General features: G+C 39.5%; 1 protein-coding gene across 1 annotated transcript in view; it reads left to right on the top strand.

The window, feature by feature from the left end:
• The window catches only part of enox2 (ecto-NOX disulfide-thiol exchanger 2), a 161662-nt gene that overhangs the window by 510 nt on the left and 140797 nt on the right, over positions 1–20355 (top strand). The window lies entirely within an intron of this gene.

Below are 20355 nucleotides of genomic sequence, written 5' to 3'. Positions count from 1 at the left end.
GCCTTTTAACGCAAATACCTACATTTAAACGTGCAAACCGAGCGTCAGAATGTGGAAGAAAGGTGATTTACAAGGGACTTTGAACGCGGCATGGTTGTTGATGTCAAACAAGGTTGTTATTTCAGAAACTGCTGATCTACTGGGATTTTCCACTCACATCCATCTCTAGGGTATACAGAGAATAGTTAAAAAAAGAGAGACAAAAACATCTTGTGAGCTGCAGTTCTCTGGGTGAAAATGCCTCGTTATCCAGAGATCAAAGGAGAGTTAACACACTGGTTTAAATGATAGCTAAGCATTAATAACTAAAGAAAAAAACAGCAAAAACAGTAATTCCAGCCGAGGAAGGCAGTTTATCTCAGACTGCTCAACATGTTGCACATTGAAGCTGATGGACTGTAGCAGAAGACCACTATTGTTGCCACTTTATTAGGTGATCTGTGTACCTAATAAAGTGGCCAGGAAGTGTAAACGCTTCACAGTGGCAGTTAGTCAACAGACTTGTATACTGCAGTTAAAATGCCCCTCTCCATGCAAAGCAGCAAGCAATACTTCTGTCACAGTCGAAACTATCATCTGTTATTTATAGTCTGGCATTCAAGATGTTATATCAGCTCAGGCTATGGTTGATTGCACATATTATTGCTGTTTTTTTCCCCCCCTTCCAGATTTTCATTTTGAAGATACCTCTCAGAGAGAGAGAGACCCATGATTGTTATGCTAATGTGTGCTTGTGTTCCACTGAACCCCTTTGTAACCTCCAATTGAAGCTTTGTCATTACACAAGCTCGACTGTACCAGTGATTAAGTGAATAAATGCCATGATTGTTGAGGGGAATATAAACATATGGAGAGTGTGGGTGACACTGAATCACTCATTAGAAATTCATTAAAAATCCAAAACCAAAACACCCTTATCTTCCCATGTGTGCATGGGTTTTCTCCAGGTTCTCCGGTTTTCCTCCCACAGTGCAAAAACATGCAGATTGGGGGGGGATTAAGCAAATTGGACACTGGTGCACCCCGCTTTTTGCCCTATGTCAGCTGGGGTTGGCATCATCAACCCCCATGACCCTCATGTGGAGGATGAAGCATTAGAAGATGAATGCATGAATTAAACTTATCATCAGAATAACTCAAAGCAATCGTAAACATTGCGAAAGGGATGTAGTAATTAGTCAAAGCCAATAACAACAACAACAACAACAATAATAAATAATGATAATAATATCTTTATTTTTAATGGACACGGACATGTTAAGTGTCTTTCTGGAGGTTGTTATTCAAGAGTGTTTCCCTCTCGGTCATCGTGTGAAGCAATACATGTTCAGATGTTTTCCATTTCTCTGGACCTGACGTGTAAGCAGTTTTGAGAGCTGAAGAACGAAGTGGTTATCGGGGTTGACAATAGTCATGAAAGATAGGCGAGGCAGCGATAGAGAGGCAACGTTTATCCCAGATAAGTACGGAGAGTTTGTTTGACATGTTGCTTGGTTGAGGTTTACTGAAGGCTGACATCTGCTCACCGAAATTGTTTCAGCCTGTGTGAACTAACGTCGGGGTCAACTGTGGAAATACAAATCTTAGATATTGTTATTTGGCTTTTCAGTATTTTACGACTGTATTGTTAGCGCGTGCACTGTTGAGCTGTTTGGATCATCATAGTTGTTGTTTTTTTTGAAAGATGAGTTAAATGATGAAGTCATTATGAAGTTTATCAACAGTTAATCAGCGAATCTTTGGACACTGGGGTGAAGCTGAAAGATGACTATGTTAGCAGAAAGTGGTTTGAAGTCGCCGTTGTGCTGCGCTGCTAAAATGTGAGAAACGGGTTTGCTCTGCACAGTTCGAACGCGTTATGATCGCTCTGGGAGTGATATGGAAATAATAAGAATCACCATTGTGGTACTAAAGGTTCACAATGCCAGCCTTTGATAAGGGCATGAAAGTGGAAGGCTTGCCTCCTCCCTAAAAATATGGAGGATCATCACTGAAGTCAACCCTGCAAATGCAGTCATTTCCAGAAAAGCTCGTGACGAGGTGCATTTCTTTGGAGATTTAAAGGATTACTGAGTCATTAATGGTAACCTATACGAGGTGTCATACCAGTCTGAAAATCTAAGCCCTCTAATGAACTGAAGCATGTCCTTGCAGGTATAATCCTGAATCTTGACTCCATATTTTGCTAAGAGAGGTGACTCTCATGGCAAAGGTAAATCCTCCTATTGATTAAAAATGGAATACACCATTTGTTCTAGCCCACTCTGATTTCCTGGTGTCAGAAAGACAAGGAGGAGTGTGGGCCACAGAAATGACATTGGAGGCGCATTAAAAATTTAAAGCAACCCAGTTAATTTAAGCTTAAGCAATTGCATAACAATGTCCGACTGCTGCAAAGATGATGTATTTCATTATAATTTGTCGACTTGGTGATTATGTTTTGTCCGTGGATGTACTGTACGTGTACGTTTGTCTCAATCAGTTGAAATGATTGGCGGACTAAATGATTAATCAGCTATTTACTTTAAGCAAATTTAAAAGATTTAAAACAATATTTTCATTAATTATCATCTGAAGTGTCCCCCATGACTGAGTCCATCATGTTGTCTCAACATTTTTTTTTTTATTATTTGTAAGCAGACTAAATGAGAATTTTTATTTTCTGTTATTTCCTTACATAAACATTTAGTCTGTTAAATATCAAAAAATGCTTTATACATTAAATTACAAATAACAAAATTTTAATTTTAAAGCTGTTTTCAGGTCATTTGCTTAATTTTGAAATTATTTCTCTAGGAAAACAATCAGCAGAATAATTCGTAGTAAAATGTAATTCATAATTAGCTTAAGATTTGTTGCAGTCCAACCACATTTGTGTATCTCAAATGCTTTGTTCCCCTTTATAAGTAGGTTATCATTAGTTATTACTGCTTTATAAATATTTAAACGCGGTCATCGTTAGGGAAAAAGGTGCTTAGGTATTTCAGTTTCAAAATTCAACATGCAGTAGTTCAGTTATTTCAGGGAGAGTCTCCAGCTGTTTTTTTTTTTTTGAAGGATTAGGTTCAGAAGTTTACCTGGATCCTTCCACCTCTGCCTGAGTTATTTAAGCATTGTTGAGGGCCACATGACCAAAAATGAAATGGTGGGTGTCAATATTCGTCATGTCAGCTGGTTGTGCTTCATTAATCTGCCTGATTGATCCACCTTTCATGTGTCACAATGACCTTGCTTTGCACAAATAAGAACTGCACCCATGCCGGTGACACCTGATCTACTTGCTGGTGTGATGGATTTTTGCTCGACTTCTTGAAGGCACAGGACAGAGACAGATATGGCCGGCAGAGCTGTGAGTGCAGAGGGGATTCTTCACGTGCAACAGAATCAGAGACCCATTGTTGCCTTTTTTTATGATGTAATGCAGTCAGGATTGCGGCAGCAGATTGAGGTCATTGTGCTCAGGATGAATTGTTTACGTGGGACCATAAAGTGACTGAATTGATTTGAGGATTAACAGTAGCAACAGTCGTACAGAAACTTAATCCTCAGAGGTTTACTTCCATTACATCCACAACAAACATACAATCATAACATTAGTTTTTTTAAACCCACATGCTATGGTGCAATGTACAGCCTCTAATTTCTCATATCTCTTTATAATATAATTCAGACTGTCACTCAGACTGTACCCAACAGCTTCAGCAGGGTTTTACTCAAAAATAGCAACATGTCAACTGTGGAGACAGTCCCGGCGCAGCCTGTTACTGTCAGACAGTTGATGAATTCATTCAGAATTATATAACGTTACAACTAATGATTATTTGGATTCATTTTTCTCGATTAATCGATTAGTTGTTGTTCCCCAAACCCTGAAATGATGACATTCTCAAAGGTCTTGTTTTTGTGCAAAAACCATATGTATTCAGTTTCAGTGATTTAGTTGCAAGTCAATCTCTTATTTAAATTGAAGTTGTATTTGTCTGTTGCCTTAAACTTGGAAAAGGTGACGCCCATCTCTTAAAAACAGAACTAAACTTAAATAAAGTATACAACCTTATATGACACCTTATCCAATCTGAAAAGTGATTAATTCTCATCCTAAATGTCATCTAAAATACCAAATATTCCCCTGTTGAAACCTGTTAATACATTTTATGTTATGTAGTAATAAATTAAGTATTTTATTTGTGGACTAATTGCTGTTTGAAGCCATCAATTTCATTTCATTTCATTTAAATTGTGTTTAGCAACTCCCGTTAGATTTCTCTGTAAGCATGGCAATATGCAACTGAATCGACTATTAGAAAGACATTTGAATTTAAATGATTCAGAGCAGGAGAAAAACCAAACAAACAGAAACAAGCAGAGGGTTCAAAAGTTGGTTGTGAATGTGGTTTAAACTCCACATTGACTCGAGCCAATCATCATCAGCCTAATCAATGCCCGACGGCACTCCCGGTGTTAATTAGCTGTTGTTTTAGGTTTTAATTATTTTCTTCGAAAGTAATTAAAAACTTGAAAGTGAGACAATATTTTTTTTAGAGTAACTACGCTGACCTTGTGGCCGCCTTACATGTTAATTTATACAGGCTGATGATGATAACTCCCTGTAATCCCATAATAAATGTCGACGAAACATGATTATGGCCTATCACTCACCTGTCAATTATTATTATAGTGTGGTGTTTCTTGTGCCGGAGTCTTTTGTTTGTCTCCAATGTAAGTTTGTCCTGCCTGTTTTGTTGCAGTGTGTGTGCGTAAAATTGCCCCAACACTTTTATGATTTTGTTCGCTAAATCTGTCTGACTAGATTCACCTGCCCGAGGCCAATATTGCTAAACTTAGCTCAGTGGATGGCATCATGCTGAGACCATTTTCCTTCCTCTGAACCAAATTGTTTTTGTTCCACTTGAGGTGAGAAAAGGTGAAGTTTTTCATTACGGGATGTTTTATTGACCCACAAGGGAATTTGGGAGCAGTATAAAAAAAGAGGGAGGTGGTGAGAGAGAGAGGGCTATTTTATCAAATCAATACACTTGGGTCTGTTCTGTATGTACAACACAGTCAAAGGTGGATGAACAGAGAAATTTGGTTGAATTTCTAAATATAAACTAATGACAATAATGACTGTCAATGTTAATTTCCCCTCCAATTTGTTTACCTACACTCTGGCTTGCTGATTATGTTACTGCTTTGGTTGATGTAGGCCCTCTGGTGCTCTAATTCATAATCACGCTGCATGTGGTGTCCTGGAAAATTAAACACAAACGAAAGTGAAGAGAGATAGTTGGGAATTAAGTAATAAATTCCAAATCGGTATATCCATAACAGGCTAACAGCTAATCAACCTAATAGCAGTGAGGAGGCTTTGATTTAAAGTATAACTAAACCCCGTAACCACTTTTTTCAGATGAAAATCAGTGTGTATATGTGTATCTAATGATGTTATTTTCTGCAGTGTATCTACTGCCTAATGCAATAGCCTAACAGATATTGCATTAAAATTCTGCCGTTGGATTTCTTAGCCCCCTGTTGTGTCACTGGAACATGTCTTTCGTCATCCTCTTGTCCAACCAATGAGAGGCTTGTTTTCCTGACTCCTCCTCTTTTATAAATGCTGGAGCTGAAGCTTTGTCGTCGTTCTATTTCCACTGCTTGACGCACTCCTCTCCTTGATTCGGCTCTCTGCCCACTTCTTTGGCATTTCTAAAAATCAAACATTGGGCGGAGTTTTCCTCAGAGGAGGCCGTTTAGTTTAGCAGCATTTTTCGACATGTTTGACAAGAGAAACGTCGGTGTGCAATTAGTGATGCGGGCTCGTTTGAGAGGGAGTTTTTCAGCCAGCAGTGTTCCGCTAATGTGCGTGACCCAGAGTGGTTTAGACGTCCTCAAATCTTTCCGGGAGAAAACAATTTTCCTGCTGCCACTTCTCATTCCTAATATAATGGAGCTGACTGTTCGAGTACTAATTAGAAGTAGTAAAAAACATTTTCCCTGTGTGTGTGTGTGTCACTGAAGCGTAGTTTAAATGAGAGTTTGGATTTGTTTTATTTGAATACTTTATTGCTATGATATAACTCTGATATTAGGATATGTACTGTATGGGATTTGTTATTTATATTTGTATGTGTGCTGATGCTGTCAGCAGTCAGCAGTCAGCTCCTCTCAAATGGCTGTTAAAAATAAACGTCTTTCATAAGGATAATCGTCCCTTACCTTTCTGGTACAAAAATAAACTTGCTTAAACGACAGTATGAGAGCATATGCTATACACTTTCCCAGGGGGCTCAGAAATAGAGCAATGGACTCACTCGTACTCCAATTGTCACATGGGATGTGCTTCGGGGCTACATATGTAAAGTAGATAGTGAATAAAACTTCCACTGTGACCTTGCGGGGCACACCGAGGATAACCAGGAGTGCGATACAGTGGTTTTACTTTCAGCGTAGTTCAGTGTTTGATAACGGGTTCCATTTAATCCCAAACACTGACCTGTTATACACAAACTTGCTTTATTTCCTCGGGCAGAATGAATTTGAGATTGGCCTTTCCACCTCACTACAACGTCCTTTATCACTCCGTGCAGTCAGTTATTTCAGCTCACGGGGGTAAATTTCCTTGCGAGATCTCAATTGATGTTGATCTGTGAAGCTCTGCATTCTGGTTCATCTCTACACTCATTCGTTTATGGAGTCAGGCTTATGTAGGTCTCTTCACATGCAAGTGTGAAGCAGAACTGTCCTAGTGGTCATGTTGAAACTTGTGTTACCGCTTCGCCAAGTTGGATGTCGGTAAACAGCATCTGGGCAGAGGTGTAAAATATTGTTTGTTTATACAGTACTTTTATGAGAGTGTCAGGTGCGAGGCTTCTTTTCCTCCACTGAAAATTGGTCAGGTATTGTTGAGGGATCATGCCAATAATCAACCATAATCTGATCAATTTCTACGCATTATCCAGCATTGAAAAAAGTGCTTTTTTTAAAAAAAAAATCAGATCCCAACATGCATAACCTTTCAGTTTTATGTGCTGAACAACAACAACAAAAACATTACCAGATGATGAGACGACGGGCAGGACAGTTACTTGTGTGAATGTCATGGTTGTCTTTTTTTTTATAAATATATGAAAGCCACACTTGTAATCAGGCGGTGCTGATGACAGTCATTTTGGTTACACAACTACACAGCTTCAGTTGTAGTGATGAGCTTTGATTGTTGCAAGAAGTGGTCACAACATCATTACACATTTTCACCCTCGACAATCAGGTCCTGTCATCTATCAGGGCGGATTTCAAACTGCATTTTAAAGACTTTGTGCCACGTCTTTCCATCTAAATTTTACATGTTGTTTTCTGCCTTACTTTTCTGGCTTAATGTAAGAAATATTTAATTTTTTGGGGATTGGGGAGAGTGAAATAAAAAAAAAAATCTACTTTTTTATTTAACCTTGGTTGCTTGTGTAAGAACTCTGCTGCAGGGTGGTTGCCAGTTTTATTTTTATTTTTTTGATCACTCTTAAACCTATCAAAAAAAAATAAAATAAAGCTTGGAACGACTGGATAACTGAATACAATCTTAATACCCTGGTAGATTTTGAAAACACAGACTTGGCCCCATCACTGGTATTCTTTGATGAAAGATAGCAGCTGATTACCTGCCAAGTCATTTAAAATAACTCCAGCCCTAAATCCAGGATACAATTCTGACTGCGCTGTGTGTCTGATGCAGCCAAACATCTGGATTAATGTGCAAAATGATTTGGCTGCTTTTACTCCTCCAGAGCAAGTGCTTGAATCACAGGGACAAACTGAACCAACAATATAGCTTTTGTCCAATATATTGGACAAGCATCTGAGTAGCGCTTACTTGTCCCATGAATCTGCTTATTTCCCTGTAGTGAAAGAAAACAACAAGCTTTTTTAAATTATATTTCTAATAAGTTGTTTAAATCCCGAAACCATAATCTGTAATTCTCTCCTGAGTAAACTCTATGATTTATAATTTTTCAATTTCATTTATGTTTTCTTAAACAAATGGGATTTGGGGGTTTGTAATGCATTGCATTAGTAGGCGAGGGTGGGCTTTGGTTCATCATTTAAATTCAACCGTTTGAATCAATACGGGGCTGCTGCTGCTGCTGCTTTGAGCCGCTTTGCCAGATAATGTACACGGAAACTGGGCACTGTTGGTACTCGGCAAAAGAAATGTCAGTCTTTATTTTAGCTGGGTTTGGCACCGAATATTGCTTTTGTCAAATCCTGAAACTATTTTACTCCGGTCAGTTTCTTTCTGCCACAACAGTCTCGTGTTTTCTTTGGTGCCCAGTATTTTAATTTCAAGTGTTTTGTTTCAAATTAAAGTATGTATTTTATATGTGTACTAAATGCTCAATGCTGAATAATCTGCAGTGTGTTTTTACACAAAATTAGGGCTGCACCTGATGATTATGTGGAGATTTTTTCCAAAGATGGAAAATATAAATATGCATTGATGCAGTGATGACCGACAAGCAGCAACTGAACTAGTGAGAGTGGTCATTTATTGCCACATACCTACACACCCAGTGCTCACCAATTCCAGCATTCAATAAGACAGACATGACCAAAGTGTGGCCCACAGGCCAATCACGGGCCTTTGGTCCACAGCTTTTATTTTTTGTTTAGCCCATTAGCTCAGCTGGTAAGTTAAAACTGAAGTCTAGGATTCGCATCCCAGCTGTGGTAGATGCATACCTTCACGTCCTATTATGATCTGACTCCAGATGTGAAAGAAAGGCATACATTTTTCATTTGCTATTTATATTTGTGTGTGTGTGTGTGTGTGTGTGTGTGCATGCAACCTTCTGATCTGGAGTCAGACGCTCTACCGTTGCGGCACAGAGTCTGTTACACATATAGGCCGACACAGGCTTGTTGTGTGAATGGGGCAAAGTCTGCCATCTCTGATTGCCTTGTTAAGAAATGCATTTGGCACAATAACCAGATTACGGAAGGGCAAATTAAAGGTGCTCTTTATTTGCTTAGAGGCACCACACCTGTGTGGTGTTTTCTTTCTAAATATATAAGCAATATCATGTCTGACCTCTTTGACCTCTGCCTCTTGCTATGGTGGCCTTGGTTTAGCTTGGAGAAGAGTGACAGCTGTTGTAATGAGAATAAGGTATGATGCAGGCAGTTAAATGGCTGGATTCAGTCTGACCTGACCTTCTGGTCAATGTCCTCCTATTTAGAGCTGGCATGTGAGCAACCCACACTTTTTTCCTCCAGACTAATAAAGATGGCACTGACTGCTGCTCTTGGGCTGGACTGCCAATACTTTGAAGACCCCCATCGATTCTCATTACTGTTAATGGTTTCTTTGCTAGTGGGAACTGGATGAAGAACACTTTGAGATCTGGCTTCAGGCAGGGTCGTTACATTATGATCCTGGTTAGTGTAATGGCGAAAATAGTGTCCGTTTTCGTGTTGCCCTGCTCCTTCAGTGCACTGTGTCAGTGATGATCATTAGTTCCTCATCAAATTCACTGGAGGAAAGGGGAAAAAACAACAACACAACAATTGCAGTTATGGTCATTAGCCTTGCTTTAGACCTTGTAAATTGAGACAGACATCTCAGATTTGTTTATGAATTAAAAAGAAAACATCTGGTATTCTGCCCATGCCCAGGTGTGTCATATTGCTGGAGGGACGTTCAGCGTATCATAGTTTATAGGTGGGATTAAAAATGGGAACTAAATAATATTTACCCTGTGAAATTCATGAATAATGACATGAATAAGTTCACTCAGCGGGATGAGATATTTGCAGTGAAGCGCGATGTTTACGTTCTACACACAGAAACAATTATGAGTCTTTTTGCAGGTGTTTGGGGAGTCTGAGTAAATTTGTGACACATGTTGTATAACACTGTTTTTTTCCTCCTTCTGGCTCCAGAGAACGCTGCGTCTCAGGATAAATACTAGGGTGTGGCGTTAGAAAGAACTGAGTTTTTCCAGTCTTCCTTAGCACACTCGTCATCTCTGCTCCAAGCTAGTGGCATGGGATTGCATGAGTTGCATCCAACAAAACCTGCCCAAATATCTGAACTGCTGAACTGACACCAGGTCCCAACAAGGAATAAAAGAGACATCTCCTCTACCAATCTCCTATTTTCTATCATGATACTGATATTTTTCGATACCAGATTTGGGTTAGAGTTGCGTATTTCTTTGATTAACATGGGAAACGTGATATTAGCTGTCACTGTCAAACTAAAAGGTGGGTTATAGTTTAGGTCCTGAAGCTCAGAGAGATGAACTCAATGAAAGCCCTCAATGCAAGCCCCGACAAACAAGTTAAAAACCATGGTGTTGTTTTAGATTCAGAACTTTGAAGCCCATATTAGAAGAAAACAAGACTTGCACTGCTTTTTACCATCTGAAAAACATTGCCAAAGTGCGTCAGTTTCTCTCACAGGCAATCACAGAGACGGTAATAGAGGCTTTTATTACATGCAGACTTCACAACTCCAACTCACATCAACATATTATACCAATTCTAAAGTCTCTGCATTGGCCAGCTCTTTGTTTTGTTTATGCTTTTTTTTGGTTTTCAAGATCTTAGTGGTCTACGTCCTACTTATTTATCAGATTTGCTTGTCACATTACTTTGAATGAAGGAGTGCTATGTAAACAGAATTGGATGATTAATCGTAACTTTGTTAGAGCACATTGGGCAGGTCAAAGGAAAACGAAAACTCGGCTCGTAGGAGCACAGCGTCAGCCTCAGTGAATGAAATGAAACAAAATGAGCGTTCAGTCAGAGTATTGAGCTACAGCTTGAGGATAAAAAGGATAACCACACTTGTCTGGTTTCCCCTCAGCAAAATAATCACACCCCTTAGTCTCCTCACTCCTCGATGTCCCTTCCCAATTTCTAATTAGTACAATTCATCAACGAATGCAAGAAGCTGTCCCTTTGTCAGCACAACATAAATACTAAACATTTCTAATCACTGTGTAATGATGAAGGCTTTAAATGCCTAGACAGCATTTATTGACCTTGTGCTACTTCACAGTGTCTTTGTACAGCTCTGGAAAGTTAATCACAGCAACAATAATTTTCCTCTTTCTCTGCAAATTAGAGCACAGCCACAAGCCCCACTACTTATCCGGCTGATATACAGTATGTACTTGTGAGATTTTTAATAGGCCAACTGTGTTTAAGAATAAACCTTAAGAGGGCTGCTTTTAACCTGCACGGGGAACGATGAAGCCTGGGCTATAATCACGGCTTTCATTCTGTTGTGTTGTGTTTTGCTGGATCAGAGATGAAGCCAAACTACTTCAGCATTGTCTTTGTCTGAGTGAAGTGGCCCGCTGCCTGATCAAAGCTCGTCTAGGACTGTAGTAGCACAGGTACAGTCAGAATACTCCCATAGTTTTATCAGCATGACTTGCACAAGATGTTTTTATCTGAATCAAAATGATTTCGAGAAATGTAACAAGTCATCGTTTCTCTTGTCTTTCTCTTAGCCTTGTACTGAATGTGTAATTTTAGGAGAGAACTAGTAGTGGGTGGAAAGAAAACGCCATTCAATTAAATTAATCTTCAAAATGTAACTTCAATTTGACAACAGCCAAGAGTGTCTACAAACAAATCGCCATGTTCTGTAAAAGATTTAAAGTTGGTCAAGTAAGCAAGTCAAGGTAAGTGGAAATGTCCTTTGTTAGAGAGTTGTAAAAGAGAGTTAAAGCGTGTTTTGCTTGCAGGGTATCTGCTTTTATTTGTTGTCCAAGAGACTCAGGTGCTGTCTGCCTCTCAGGCTATTAGTACTCGAGTCTGCTGTCAGATTCAGCAGCAGATAACAGCAGCTGTATCTCCCCTAATTGTCTGTTACCCGAGAACTACTAACTACTAGAGATGTGGGCTGCATGTCAAGTAGTTTTCTTCGACTAGAGTCTGCCTGTGCCTGCATTCTGGCACATGCACAAATTAGAGACCTACTCATTGCTCCATGTTTCATTTTCTTTCCCATGATTATGAAAGAATCTAAAGGAATTGGCAACTAGTGGCTAGATAGCTAGTTACGGGCCATGTTTTCACGTGATATTAAGTGGTGGAACCTCTGTAATACACCGATCCATCATTACAGTCATCTGGTTTGAGTGTAGCATATATACACTATACAGATTAAGTGCATTTGGAGTGCGGTAGTATTTGTTACAGTACATGTACACACGTATTGCCTTGCAATACTCTCACTCATCTGCATAGACAAATGATCAAGAAAATAATCCTCTATCTATCATCTAAAACATCTATCACTTATAATTATATATACAGTATATAGAAAGTTCTGCAGGTATCAAAAAAGTATTGTTTGTTATTTAGTATTGTCCCAATTACTGTGATGAATGTTGTAGGTGAGGTGTATGCAGTTAGAGTCCGTATGAATTATAACAGACTCTTCTACATGTTCTGCAGTTGGATTGCTTGTTTTGTCTCCGCTCTGTGCTCCACATGAAGATCACAATGGCCATTAGATTATACGTTTCTCACAGACTTATCATCTTTGTCTTTGTCTCTGACCATTATCTACCGAACAAGCCAGGAGGGTATTTGAGGGGAAATTAACATTTTGGCCACCACTGCACAGTTAATGACTGTGAGTCTAATGCCAGTTTTCAACTCTTGTCCAAAACATACAATCCAGCTCATTTATAGAAGAGCCCGAGTCAACAGTGCTTGTCACTAAACCTGTTTCGAGGAGGACTCATTAACATGAGCTGTTACTCTTGTTTATAATTGTGCCAAGTGGGAACTTGTCAGTGTGAAGCACGATAATGAGGAGCGACATTGTTACTTTACTTTGCTGTGTGTGTGTGAATAATGTCTTGAGATGTGTGTATCACTTATATAATGTGTGCTAACATGAAATTAAATTGCTGTGTGTTAGAAGCACAACAAATAATACTTGATAAAGCTGTTGACTTGGTCAGCCCTAACCCCTGATTTTTATTAAGACACTAACCCTTTCATGGATTGTTGGAACAGGTTTGATCAATAGTCTGTTAATCATTAACGGTAAATAGTAGAAACACACTTTGAATTTTAAATTATGTTTACCAGTGGCGCATTAATTAGTGTGACATTCCATGTAATGAAGCACAAACAAATCAAAATATACAACAGAAAGGTAAATACATTACTTTTGTTTGAACAAGCTGCACGTGTCAACCTGTCATTAAACGGATAGTTGTTTTTTTTTGAAGTGGTGGTATATGAGACTGATGTGTGCCACCGATGTAGTACAATAATTTAATCTTTTTAAATTCTTATGGAAAATTAGGATGGTTAATCATATAGAGATTCTTGGTCCTAACCTGAGGTAGACATGGGCCACAGAGTCTGTATGGATCAGTCAAAGGAATTCTTAACCGATTTGCATTTAGCTTTGTATTGCTAGAATAGGGGTAGTATTTTTGAAAAATTGTGCTGTGAAGTATTCCTTTAATCTTTCTGTGACAAAATCATTGCTTTCCAAGTGGTTGTAGATATTTGGCCAAGCCACATAATGCAGTTGTTATGAAAAGATCTCAGCCTGTCTTTCCCCAACACCTTCAGAGTACGATTTATGTGGACTTGTGTAAAGGAATAGACATCCTGCGGCAGTTACTTCTGGAGGCCTCATTCTAATATGATACTCCGCAGACGGTATAATGACCTAGTTTATGCCAATCATGGAGGCAAATGGGTTAAAGCTCCCATTTTTAACTGGGCACGGAAGACTGTCTGTCACTGCAAGATCCTTTTGAGCTTCCTGTCAGAGTCTACAAACACTCTTTATAGAGCCAGCTGGAAGATGTGATAAGAGCGTTCTCTTTCATATGAATAATATTCAAAGTACTCCTGCTATTGTCATTGGTTTTTGCTGAGAGCTTGGTTGACGCGGCACGGCAAAATGCACACACAGACACACACGTGCTTGGCAGAGGTGTGTTGGTCAACCTCTTTACCGGCTATTACTGAGAAGCACAATTTGATCTGTGATCAGCTGCATGTGTGAAATGGAGAGGAGTTTTTCCATGATTCAGTTCATAATGCTGACTTTTCACAGTGCTGTCAATTTTGATTTAACCTAGTGATGGAGTCATTTTCAAGTGCGGTTTTTGTTGTGTTTTTTCCCCCCTGTACTTATCCGTTTTGCAAACTCAGTGCGAACCCACTGCAAAATGGTGAAAAGAGGAATTAAACTGAGTAAAGGGAGCGATAGTAAAAATGTAAAAAAAAAAAAAGATTTAAAGAAGCAATCTTTCTTTTTGGCATCCTTTCTCACCCGGGTGCCCCCAATAAGGGATATTGCAAAGTGCAAAGAGTCTAATTAAACACATTTTTTATCTACTAAAAATGTTTGGGGTTCTTCCGTTTAAAATTAATCTGGTAGAATTTGTCGATACATTTATCAGCACATTTCATATCAGCATTTTTAATCTATATATGAATGTGTTTCATACATGTTAGGCCTTTTAATCCTCAGCACTTGAAAGAACCTGTAAAATAACTTGAGTAGGGTTACTATTGGCTGAGTTTTCTGCTAAGAAAAACACTTAAATACAGAATAATACTACATAATGGGGCAAGCTTGTCTTTATAATATAGCAGACTGTATGTATTTTTGATGCTGTAGGACTGTGAAAAAGGGGGCTTTCTGTGAAGTATATATTTCTATATATAGTTTGAGAATGAACACTTCAGAAACCCCGTACAGTGCAACTCTCCATGGATATTTAGGTTGTTACGAGGCGTCTTACTGCAACTTCCCTTGATTTCCTTTTAGTGTAAACGTTCACCAAGAGAAGAAGAGTATTTCTGAGGACTGCGGTTCACATTGTTGAATTCCCGACAGTTCATGGCCACAGACTAATAATGGCTCTCTTCTTTGCTCAATGTGTCAGTCTGTCTTGCACTGTCTCTCTCACTGTCGCTCTCTCAAACACACACATGCTCACACTCGCAGACTGAGTGAATTAGCACCTCTTAGGCCCACCTGTTTCCAAGGCTCAGTACTAAACTCTCTTATACCGCTTTGCCTAGAGAGACAAGAACAGATGTGATTGCGTGATTGGCAGAATAAACCTGTTCATCATCTCATACCGTCTAATTTATATTACACTAAAACCATAATTTGGAAGTTATGTTAATTAAATGCATACCACTGAATTAGTGTAGAGCGTTGGGCAATTTTGGACCTGTAGTACTGTGCAAAAGTCTCAGGGCACCACCAGCTCTGTTGTTTTTTATGTCTGTGAAATTCTGTGACCGTTGGCAGTTGGATTGGAATGATGTGAGTGTACAAAGCCAAATGCAAATCGGGGAAGTGTTGCTTTAAGAGAGCCAGGGTCATGCTGTTGTTATGGCGCTTTTTAATTGTACAGTTCTAGCATGACTCGGCGATTAACGCAGGATTTTCAAGTCTGATGTGCAGTTATTTTGTTCGGTTTCATTCCTGTCCGGACGTCGCACTCATGACTCCTCCAGTGACGACACTCTCTGACCAATCAGTGGCCGGACGTCTGTCGACGTCACTTGGAACCTCACCAGAACAGGTACTAAAAAAGCACCAGGTACTATACCAGGTAAGTAATGGAAAAGTTGAGCCGAGCTGAGCTGTGCTATAACTGAATAATGTAATTAGTGAATGGTATGGTAGAATTAATTATACTATATCGTCATCACAGTATTGATAAAACAGCTAAATCTAATAGTGGCCTAAGACCTTTGCACAAAACTGTAAGTTCACTTTCGTGTGCGCTTTTGTCTACTTTTATAGTAAACTTTAGATTTGTCAGGGAGCCTAAATATATATATTTTTAACCATCATTAGTCTCGTGCTGCATAGACAAAACTATGTATTTTGTTTGGCTCTACTGTCCCTGCAAAACGAAACACACAAGTGTGCAAAATCTCCCCAGTCTAAAATGTAGCACACAGTGAGCTTTTGGTTCAATGAGCGTATCATCAAAAGCACTCCTCTCTCTTTCCACAGCAGCAGTTTTGTGATGGTGATACCTAATTACTGTATCTTTAACTCACCAGCCTCTCTGTATTTTCACAAAGAGAAAGAAAAAAAAAAAATCCTATCTACTCGACTAAAATGGCTGTTGAAACACCCACACTCTGTTCCACGCTGTCACATCTTAATGCAAATACAGTATCTGCTTCTTTTTTTTCTTTTTTTAATCAGCATGTCTGTCTGAGAGTTATGCTCAGACTGAGATATCTTTGGACGGATGTAGGGAGAGTTTACTTCTGCTTCTAATACATGTGAGCGCAGGCTCCTTAAGTCAGAGCATCTCTGCCCAAGTGGCCCTCAGCATGTCTGAAAGGGAATTTCACACTGCAGACAAACAGTGGTTTTGTAATGAACAATTAGAATAATAGTTATATCTCTTCACCGTCTTGCAGAGAGAATCTCAGTTCTCTTTAAAAACAATAGCTCGGATGATTAGGATTGGCGTCAGCTTAAAGTATAGATAAGAGACGGATGTTTCTCATGCACGGACAGACCAATAACATCCCAAGTTGTAGAAGTATGTGTGTGCATGTGTTGTATCTTGTATCGTGTAGCTGAATGGCACGGTGGTAAGATATTCAGCAGTTCAGCATGTGTTTACTTCTGCTCATAATCTGCTTTTTCTGTACTTTTCCCTCCCTAATCACGATATCACAGTCATAGCTATCAGTCTAAGCCGGATAAAATGGCCGAGACTAACTGTGTTTTTGCCCAAAGTGAGATTCCATGACAAGTTCATGACATGACATATTTGTTTATCTTGACACCGAGTCAGTCAGGCTTGTATGAACTGTGATAATGGGTCTGATATGTAATTTCTGAGTGATTCAAATTCTTTACTTTTATTGGATCTGTTAAACACAGTGACACATTAATTCCACTTGGTGACATGTTCATTACTGTGTGAAATGTTCTCCGAAATGAAATATCGGTGCCACCGAATTACACGCCTGTGCCACTAATGGGAAAATGTCAGCCTCAAGGAATGCAAAAATCGAGGTATTTAAGGTTTTTTTTTGCTTTTCTTTTTTTAGTTTAAGCAACGTCTTGTCTGCTGTAATTGCTCTGGATTTTACTGCAAAAATGTTGGCATTATGACTTAAACAGTGTGGCACAGCTTTTTACAGAGCAGATATGATACTGTATAGTGCAAAGTCAGGCTGCCTGTCCACGGTAGGTTCTTGTAGATTGAAGATTCTTTTTTTTCCTTGACAGCACGACAGATTGAACTCTGACATGAGCTTAATGAAAGGCTTATCGTTGGGTCTGTGTGGCATCTAGTATATACATATATATATATATGTGTATATATATCACACTTTTGAACATTCACACCAGAAAACAACTCTTACATGAGTACTCTTCTGGAAGAAGCTGGAGATTACTGTGTGTCTTCTTCCTCTATTTCATCATTTTGAAGCAAAAAATTTGAAAAAAGTCTGTATTTTTAGATAGCCTTCATATTATAAAGGACATTATCAACTGTACATATGTCAATAGTGGGAATTAAGAACACAACAACACTCCACAAACAACATCCGTTAATCAAACTTCTAAAAGTTAAGGCTTCCTGTTATTCAAAGGAACCATACAAATTTTGATCTACGTTTTGCCATTTTCTTCCAATTCGTCGCGCGCCCCCCTCTCCAGTACAGTTCTCGCCAGTCACATCGTGCTGATGTTTTTGTTGTTGTTTTTTTCAGAGACGTCCACGCCACGTCACGGAAAATCGACCAATGTAATGCGAGATGTGATCAAAATCAAAGTCCAAAAAAACCCCCCAAAAACCTGAAACACAAACAGGATGTGGGCGTCTACTTCCTGCCATGCAGAAACATCTTTGCTTCCTTCTGCAGCCTATGCAAGATTTCATCGGGAAACAAACTTGGCGGCGGCGAAGCGACTGCTCGGAAGGCTTGAATTGCTGAATTTTGATCACATTCAGCAAAGTTTATCGGGCAAAACAGGGGAGGAAAAAATAGGGTGTAAAAGTAGGGCATCCAATTTAGCTCAAATTTAGCTAGCCCACTCTCAAGTCTAAAAATGACACGTTTGATCACACTCATTGTTACGTCATTTACACTTTTTGTGTCCTCTGAGGAGCTCTCCTTGTGACTCAAGGAATTAACATTAACAGTGGAGGACAGTGACATTACTTCACTCTTGCAATAAAAACAAAGGTGGAAGGTCACCACGGTGGCTGTCTTTCCCCCACCGGTTTCTCCACTGAAACGTGACAGGAAGCTGCTTTCCCTCTGGGACCCAGTTCTCTGCTTCGTGGTGGAAATTATAGTCCTCGGTATAAATAGGCTGACAGTCTGGCAGTGGCCAGGTGGTCCTATCTGCCAGCTCGGTGTCCTGCTCCCCGTGTGTCAAGGAGGTGTGGTGGTTGTTTGTCCCCTTTTTAGCACTGGCCTCTGATGAGCTCCTTCTTGTGTATTGATCAGAGGGTGTGTGGCCTGATGGATATTTTATAATGCGCGGCAGACATCTGAATTTTCAGTCATTTGTCAGCATAATGTCGAACATATTTTACTATTTGGCACATAATGAACACCAATGGGCCCCTTTGCACAGCGGCCATAGTCTAGCAGGATAGGCACAGGTGTTTGTGATCGCACTGACAGCGACTCTGTTGAGTTAATGTGCGTGAGAACAGTGTGACCGTGAACCAGCATGCACACTGAAGCTGACAGCGCTAAGCTGAACTCAGCCGTCATTAAAGTGATTATTTTTACACCTGTAATTTTCCTACTGTGACCTGTCAAAATGGCTGCTATGAACAGGGTCAATTGTTTTTTATCTTGGGTTTGATGTCTTATGAGATTATACATTAAAATATTTATATTATATTATATTATAAAAATGTGGTACATCAATTGATTTAATAGTCTTTTAAAGCAAGAATAATGCTTATTTTCCTTGTCTACAAAACTGACTGTATGTACTTTACACTGGTGGTCAAATCGTGCCGACAGGATTTGACATGCGTACTTTACATTACTGTAACTCCAGGACCGTTTGTGATATCTAGAAAATTCAAAAACTATGGATCTATCCAGGGTGTGACCCCGCCTTTCGCTCTATGTCAGGAGGATCAAGTGGTAGATAATGGATGGATACCAGAAAGCAGAGAAATAGAGCTTTGCACTAGGGCCTGATATGGAAAGTTAAAATTATTGGAAAAAGGGGCAGAAGCACTCAGTCATTGAACATTTTTTGGCAATTCAACAGCCATAAAATCAAAATAAATCCCGGCGGTCTGATTGTCATGATGGTCATAAGAGGGTTAACAAACAAACTATGGTGTTAAACACATGGTGTGATTATGAGTTCCAGTTAAAGGCGACATAGACCGGAAGCTCCAATTAACGCTGCGTTTGTGTGTGTGTATCTGCGTCATTACCTCGTTTATGAAACCCTAAAGTTTCAGAACAACCGTTCAGCCACTGCTGAGAAAATAGTGTTGTATTGTTTTCCTGGGCTCTGTGAAGCGGCACTAGTCCGGGCACATCCGGTTGCTTAAATTCAACCGCAGAAGAAGAACTACTCTCGTTGTAGCTGCTGAGATGCAGAGCATCCACCGTGCCAGAGGGGGAGCTGTGTATCTGAGAGCTGGCCTATCTATTACGTCACTTCCAGGTACCTGGCCAATCACAGGACAGTGGGAAAGCTCTCGTTGGCTGGCCAATCACAACACAGTCCACGTTCTGGGGGTGTGGTTTTGGTCTGAAACAGCGCGGCTGACGAGAGCGTCAGTGAGGAGATATTTTGATCGGCTGATTAGGAGGTTTTTAATCATGAAAACAAGTTAATATATGTAAGTAGACCTCCATAACTAACATATACTGTATGTGTGATACAATCATTCTATGTCACCTTTAAACATTCAACTTTACAAATACTTCACTTTTAGCCTCTGAGTTTGTAGGCAGTTTAAGCGTCATGTGTTAAAGCTGCCATATTCAGTTCTTCAAAGAATCACACCTAGTTAATTAGGTTCAGCTAAACAAACTTGGACCTCATTTGCGAGGAGGAGACCAGATGTTCAACAATTCACATACTTTTATTTGTTAATCAAGCGTGGGCAGGCTACTTGCTCCGTTGGGCACCGAGGTCGAAAAGACTTCTTTATAAAACGGAGTAATGATCACATCGTTGTGTGATTTATGAAATTAGATTCAGCTCCGCCGTAGGGTTCAAGAAGGGTTCCTGTTTGGGTTTGCTCCCCGTGTCTTTGTTTTCGTTCTCTTTTCACAAGAGACTTGTCAAAATTTCAAACTGCTACTGCCTTTAGCGCG

The sequence above is a fragment of the Solea senegalensis genome, linkage group LG12 (assembly GCF_019176455.1).
Source record: "Solea senegalensis isolate Sse05_10M linkage group LG12, IFAPA_SoseM_1, whole genome shotgun sequence".
Classification (NCBI taxonomy): Eukaryota; Metazoa; Chordata; class Actinopteri; order Pleuronectiformes; family Soleidae; genus Solea; species Solea senegalensis.
This window is presented reverse-complemented; position numbering and strand designations above follow the sequence as displayed.